A 7,910-nucleotide genomic window follows, 5' to 3' on the forward strand; every position below is an offset into this window, starting at 1 on the left:
CCAGTGCTGGCTTCAGGACCTTAAAGGGTCCTCGTAGAACGATTGGTTGCTGCCGTATGATTTTTTCAGCTTCCTGCAAAGCTAGGCTAACCACAAAAAGACCCTGCTCCCAGATCGAGTAAGGCTTTTCTGCATCTTTGAAACTGCGCGAATGAAACTCTATAGGGCGGGTGGTACCCTCCGGCCCACGTTGCCACATATGTATGGATAGTCCATGAATTGCAAAACCCCACTCAATTTGGAATGGATCTGTTGGATATATCGGCCCTAAGGTCTGATATACTCCAGCCTCAAAGATTAACGGCTTTAAGGCTTCTTCATGGACGGGAGTCCAGTCCCAAATAGCCCTTTTGTGTGTCAAATCATATAAAGGACGAGCTATGATGAAAAATCGGGGATATGTTTCCTCCAAAATACCAGCAAGCCTAAGGCATGTTGCAGCTCCTTCTTATTTCCAGGGCTCTTTACTTCTTCCAGGGTAGTTAAAGTTTCCGGGGGAATACACACTGTTCCTCCCCGCCACCAAATACCCAGAAACTTTACCTCAGAGGATGGGAGTTGTACCTTTTCGGCTGGAATTTGGAGCCCTAAATTTTCTAGGTGGGTGATTATCTCTGTCTGGGTCTGTCCCACTGCAGCAGCATCAGAGCCACCAATCAGAACATCGTCAATATATTGATATATCCTGACCCCTTCCCTAGGAGGTGTGGTGGTTTAGCTCCTGCAGGGGTCTGAGACCACGCGGCCGCTGCCCCTCCCCCACAAAGGGAGTGAAATACAAAGCCCCGAGGCTGAGATAAGGAGAGGTTTAATACAACAGTGCAACAGCAACACAACAAACACCAACAATAGCAATAACACTAATAGTGATAACAATGAACAGAGCAAAATATCTACCAATACAGCAGTGAGAGGACCAGTTGTACAAAACCACGCGCGCCGCGCTCTCGCGCCAGGATGTGACGTCCGCATGGTATCTGAATAACCCGGCTAGAGCTCCCCCCCCCACTGCTGGGGAAACTTAACCCTATCCTGGCTAAACCAGGACAGGAGGATTTGAGCAAGCTCCTGCGCTAGTGCATAATGAGCGATGGTCGGCGAATGGCGGTATCCCTGGGGGAGACGTGTAAAAGTAAATTGCACGCCTTCCCATGTAAAGGCAAAGCGATCTCTGTCTGCCTCCTGTATGGGGACCATAAAGAACATATCTTTCACATCAATAGTTGCTAAGATCTGGTGGGCTTGTTCCTGTATGGTTGCAATCAGTTCAGCTATGTTAGGCACTGCAGCTGTTAGAGGACCTGTATTGGCATTTAATCGCCGATAGTCAATTGTCAGACGCCACTTTCCGTTAGGTTTACGGACTGGCCACACTGGGGAATTATAGGGTGAGTGAGTTGGAACGATTATCCCTTGCTCCCGCAGCTCTGCTATTACTGGAGTGATCCCCTCCCTTGCACCTAACGGTAAGGCGTAAGGTTTCACTTTAACAGTTTTAGAAGGAGGAAGCGCGGGCGCTTGCTGTAAAAGTCTTATAGAGGCAGTTGGGGACCCAAATTTCCATTCCCTTCCTTTTGAATCCACCCAGGCTTGTCCCTTCAATAGGTCAAGTCCCAGGATATTTGTGGGGAAATTTCCCAGGATCATAACAGCCTCTGTTGCAGTTTCATTCCCAGGTAGCCAGCATTTCACCCGAGCAGTCGGCTGTGGCTTAGAGTCCCCGAAAACATCTGTAACCCAGATCTGCTTTTTGTCAGCAATTATGCCATTGCGCTTGGCAACCTCAGCTTGGAGTGCTGAAATCTGAGCCCCCGTATCTACTAGAAATGTAACTGGAGTTTTAAGGGGGCTGAGCAGAAAGGTAATCAACAAGTCTCCTTTAGTATTCTCTGTGAGCCTCCTTAAGTGGACGCACCCACCATCCCCCAGCTCACTTACTGGGGATGGTGCGTCCAGTTTCCCGACCCTAAATCAATCAAGCCCTCTTCAGGGGCAGTTGGTGTTTGAGAAGCAATTACCACCATCTCGTTAGGTTTCAGTTCTGTCCCGCCCTTTGCCCGAAAGGTCTGCTCGGTCGGGGGGGGGACACACACAGCTTTCTTTTGTCTTTCCAGGCTCGAATGAGCTTTTCTAAAACCGTAGTAGGCATACCGTCCATTAACTCTCGGGGAATCCCCTGTCCGATTCCCTCAGTCCACAAGAGGTTTCTCTTTGTTCTTAAAACTTGCGGAGGGGAAGGAGGCGGATTTTCCTGCTGTTCCACTCTGCGTACCGAGGGCTTATGTTTACCCGTTCCCCTGGTAAGGCTCATTCTCCGGCTGTAATTTATTAAGTCCTGAGCTATCTCTCCCCAAGTCATGGGTTCTCCCCCTGCCCGTCTCATCCCTCATGGGGCTAATGCATTCCGCAAACGATCTTGTAGTTGTACTGCATGTGATTTCAAAGAGTCCGGCAAGCCCCGAATCAGGGGAGTCATTTGATCGGGGTTAGCAATTAATAGCATCGGGGAAGGCTGCTGCGGAACCAAACGCCTGTCATGCATTAACTGGAGACAAGCAGCCTTCTGCAGACTTTCAGTCAAATGATTTACGGTTGGGGTCTCAATACATACTGGATCCCCCCTTTCCAAGGGGTCCAGACCCCCAGCCCAATAGGCAGCTCATTGAGTTAACGACCACGGCTCTCTCTGGTCGTCAGTAACTAAGAAAACCCCTGGCCCCCAGTACCCCTGGGCCTCATCTTCTGATAACAAGATTCGGTCGCCACCAGTCAAAGATACCCTCCACACGTATTCAGTCTCAGTTTCCTGAGCTCAGTCGCTGGATACGGTGTAGTTCAAATGGTGACCTGAGGAGCTCTTCCACCGTGACCCTCGGTGGTCTCCGTTTTAATTAATGGTCTTAAATTTGCCCCCTCATTTTCAGGGTAAAGAATTTCTCGGCTTATCTCTAACTCCTTTGTTGGATACAAGGGTCTGGCTGCTGCTTTTGCCAGACTCGTAACTCCCTGTTCACTATCCGGAACAGAGCCGAGATCTGTCCGGTTGCAGGTTTCTTGTTCATTCCCCTCTTTTTCGGACCGTGAGGTTTTTTCTCGGTCCAAGGCATGTAACAGAGCCATGTGAAATCGCTGAGAGGTGTTACGCTCATCAGCTAATTGGCTTTTCAGAACTTCAGTTTGTTCTTGCCAGAGTTTAGCTTTTTGTTCAGTAACCTTACATTCCTCAACCAATTGATCCTGGAGAGTTTTTACCAGATCTTGTAAGGATTTGATCATTTCCCCTCCTAGTTCTTTGTTAAAATGTTTATCTTTTTGGGCTGCAGTCAGTGCTGCCCCTAATCCAGAGCACACTATAACTTTTCCTTTGCCTGGTCTCGACCCTTGCACGCCCGCAAGCACACTGATATAGCTTGCCACTGCTTCTGGATTATGCCAATTATCGTGGGCCCAAACCTCTACTAAAGGAGGAGGACAAGCCTTATACTCCTTCAGTTTCTCAAAAATAGGGGAGCAGTCAAGCACTGACATTTCCCGGCCAGTCATGGCTTGCCACTGCTCGAACCTCTCCTGGCTTAGAGCTGAGAGGTCACTTCCCGATTCTCCCTGTCCGAATTTATCGGATAGAGAATCGGTATCCCTCCGACCCTTTCCCAGCATATAGCTGAGGGGCCAATTCCCAGTTCTCCCTGTCCAAGTTTGTCAGATAGAGAACCGGTATCTCTCAAGACTTTCCGACACCGAAGGGGATCCTGCCGACTACGCCAATTTTAATGTCACGTCCCGCTCAGACAAGGGAGACAAGTGACTCAGATTCGCAAATCCCCAACGGAGCGGACAACGGTGAGACAAGTCTCCAAGTCCAAACATTTATTAACTACCCACAATGTACTAATTGAACACACGATAATTGGCTAAGTATATAGCAAGTTGTGGCAAGCAATACAATATGCCTTGCATTTCTTAATGGGAAAGGGAAAAGAGGGAGATAGAGGGAATGGGGAAATACAGATCACCGGTCTGGGTTTCTGCGTCGATCCCGCCGGCGAGGGTTCCAGGAGGCAGCCGTCTTTTTCGCTTGCATCCGTCTTCTTCGCTTCACTGCACTCTCCAGAGCCCCCTCCTTTCTTCCCCCCCCTTGATTTATACCCACTTTCCTTGGGTCCGTCCCCTAGGTCGACCCACATCCCTACGTATCCCATGTACGGGGAGGGGTAAGGTGTTTCATGGGATGATGTAATTAGCATGATCATGTTAGCCCTCGTTAGCATATTGAGGGGTGTTAACTTTAATATGCATTTGGTGGATAATGAAGCAAAGGTCATTCACCGGACAGATGGCCCTTGAAATTTGGCCAGGTGCCCCAGAGCAGAGCCGTCCTGTCTCCACAGGGCTCCCTCCTCCAGCTGCATCCTGTGTTATTGGGGCAGCCTTATCAGCTTCGACCTCCACACTATCCACCCCGTGACTCATAGTTTTGTCTTGCGTTTGAGGCATTTCTTCGATCAGCCTCAACTTTCGCTTTCTCAGGCTGTTTTTCTTAGTTTCTCGCAGGCCTGGTTTCTCGTCTCTCACACCTATCTCTATGGACTCCTCCTCTGGGGATAGTAAGGGAAGTGGAGCAAAATGTGCTCTCTGGTGTGCTATCAGGCACTTCTCCAGAATGATAGCCAGGTCTGACAGCTGCCCCAGGCTCTGGGGTGGGTCAGCCCTGGCCAGCTCATCTTTGAGAGCCTCAGTCATCCCTGATCTGTAACAGGCCACAAGGGCTTGGCTCCTCCCACCTGGTTTCCATGGCCAGCCACATGAATTTGAATTGAATTGAATTGAATTGAATTGAATTGAATTGAATTGAATTGAATTGAATTGAATTGGTGTAGTTAGTGCCTGTCTGACTCCCTTGCCAGAGCTCCAGCAAGGCAGCCTCAGCTGCATGACTGTAGTTTCCCCCAAAACTGTTCCAGAGCAATGAATAAACAATCAGGGTCCTGGAGCACTGTGTCATTGCACTCTGTATAGGGATGACACAGTCTAGGGCCATCCCTGAGAGCCAGGATATTATTAATGCTGTGTGGCTAATTTCTGTTGGATAAGCAGTACAGATTAGCTGTATCTCACTAATAAATCCCCATACCCTCACCTGATGCCCATTGAAGGGTTTGGGGAGGTGGGGGGCAGGGCCAGGCTGTGACCTGCCTCTGTATTGCTGATTACAGCTTCCTGCAGGGTTTGGAGGTCAGCCTGGAGCTGTGGGGGAGCCATGGGGACAAGTCCTTGTCCAGCCCAAGAGCCAAACTCCGTGGCTCGACAAGGCCTGAGCTAACTGTCAAAGAGCAGCAAGAGGAGAACTGCTCCATGAGGGAAGGTGGGCTGAGAACCAAGGTGTGACCGATCAATGAACCCCTACAATGGAAGAAGGCTCAGAGAAGATAGGCAAGGATGATGTGCTCATGAAGCTCAGAAAAGAATGTAGGAAGTGACCACACCTATCGTAAAGGAATCTGAACTTCTCTCAACACAAAGGGGACTGTTTTTGATAAACAGCTGTATCAGTTGAGTGGGTCAACTGGTTATGTAAATGGCCTTCCCTAAAATAATCACTAGAGAGTATTATCTTCCTGAGCCAGACAGACCAACATGGGGGAAATGTATATGTGGCTCAGCCCAACATAGAACATAAAAACTGGGCAACCAGCAAGGTGAACTTTGAAGACAGCAACAGGCTTGAGCTGGCTTCAACCCACGTATTCCTTCCTGGCAACTGGGGATGCTCAGTGTCTTGATGGCGAGCATATAGATATCAGTAACAGGAATCATGTTTGTATTGTGATCCAACTATATGTTGCAATTGCTATAGTGTGTTTGCGTTGTGATTTCTGTATGTTGCTGTATCACTCTGCTAAATCAAAAATCCCGTGTAACGTCAAATACCTACAAATAAGTAAATCTGATATTAAACATTAAACCCTCCTCATGTGGAATAACTAAAAGAACCTGGTCAGAGAGTATTGGACTCTGACACAAGGGCAACCACAGCGCAGGCAGGGACAGTGACCTAACCAAAAAGGGCACAACACCACAGTATCTGAGCAGGGTGAGCAGCAGATTCCATCAACAGACCAACAATCATCAGACACAGGTGAAGTAACAAGTCAGGTCTGAGGTCAATCTGGGAAGTCCAATCAACATGTCAGGAATGACAAGGGACAGGACTGGAGACAAGAATACCAACAACATAGCTCAGGCAAGGACACGTAGTCTGGGCCTGAGCTTAAATGGAGCTCCTGGACCAGTGAGCAGAGGGTATGTGAGTGGGAGTCCCAGGTAAGGTTGATCAGGGCTGTGGTGGTTTGACCTTGGCTAAATGCCAGGTACCCACCAAGTCGCTCTATCACTTCCCCCCCTTTCCCCTTTTTTTCTCAACAGGGCAAAGAGGGGAAAGAAAATAAGATAGGAAAACAAAACAACCCTTGTGGGTAAAACAACAGCAGTTTTAATATAAGCAAAGCGAAGCAAAGGTCCGCGCGCGGAAGCAAAAAAAAGAAAACAGATTTATTCTCTACTTCCCATGAACAGGCGATGTCGGGCCTTCTCAGGAAGCAGGGCTCCAATACGCGTAGTGGTTGCCTCGGAGGACCAAGGTGACCCCACCCCCTTCCTCCGTTCTCCCAGCTTTATACTGAGCAGACGTCATATGGTCTGGAATATCCCTTTGGTCAGTTGGGGTCAGCTGTCCTGGTTGTGTCCCCTCCCAAGATCTTGCCCACCCCGTCCCACTGCAGGGGGGAAATGTCGGAAAGAGCCTTGGTGCTGTGTAAGCACTACTCAGCAGTAGCCACACCACCAGGGTGCTATCAACACCCTGCCAGCTCCCAACATAAAACACAGCACCATGAGGGCTGCTACAGGGGAAAACCAATTCTGGCTCAGCCAGACCCGATACAAGGGCAATGAAGGCCTGTTATTGCACTCAGCACCTTGACAGTTATCTGTCATGTCCAGCAATTTCTCATGTCTTGTTCAGTTAGATTAACCTTAGGCCAGGGACTAGTCAGTGGTATAGTCATTTGCCTGCAGCCCTAACACTGAGCTAGCCATCTTGGAGAGAAATGGGCTGCTCCACAGGGTGAGCCATCTAATCTACCTTAGATAATCATCTTGTGTCATGCATCACCCTCTGGAGGTGCTATTGACTTGGAAAAGGAGCTTGGGGTGACTAGATGTTCCACATTTTATTGTGTAAATAGGACAGGTGATTCCTACCCTGTACACCCACTGAATTTCAACGGGTCTGCAACTGTAATGTGGAGATAAGGAACTGTGGGAGTCTGGGCCGCGCTGGGAGAAAGTTAGTACAGACAGAAGAATGCAAGGACGAAGACAAGGCCAGCAAAATAAGGCTGGCAAAAACACACAAGATAGCAGATAAGTGAGAAACACCTGTGGTCAGCAAAAGCACACAAGTCTGAGCAAAACAGGGTATGAGATAAGGGAGTTTTGGCAAGTTTTGGGCTTTACGTGCTAATTGCAATTAACCAATGCAAATGCTTGTAGAGGCGCATGAACAGCGCGTGTAGATGACCTGTAGCCTATTAGAAGATAGATGAGTGCGTGTACGGAACTTAGTAGAATATAAATGTAACCAGAAAAGAAATAAAAAAAAAAGATGGACGACCTGATCATCACATTGGTGTTGCGTCGTTTCTGTTCCCGCACGGAGAAATAAGGACCCCGGCTAATGGTGACCCCGACAAGGAACCGTAGGATATTGACATGCTTACTCTTTCCATGCACAGAACCAAGCACAACAAAACAGAAGAAACAACCAAGCACATTTTCATCAGAAAAGCTTTTTTTTCTGTCTTTTTTGATGCAAAGTCAATTATTTTTCCACAGAGGAAAATTTTCAGACT

Source organism: Strix aluco, chromosome W, assembly GCF_031877795.1.
Source record: "Strix aluco isolate bStrAlu1 chromosome W, bStrAlu1.hap1, whole genome shotgun sequence".
NCBI classification, from domain to species: domain Eukaryota; kingdom Metazoa; phylum Chordata; class Aves; order Strigiformes; family Strigidae; genus Strix; species Strix aluco.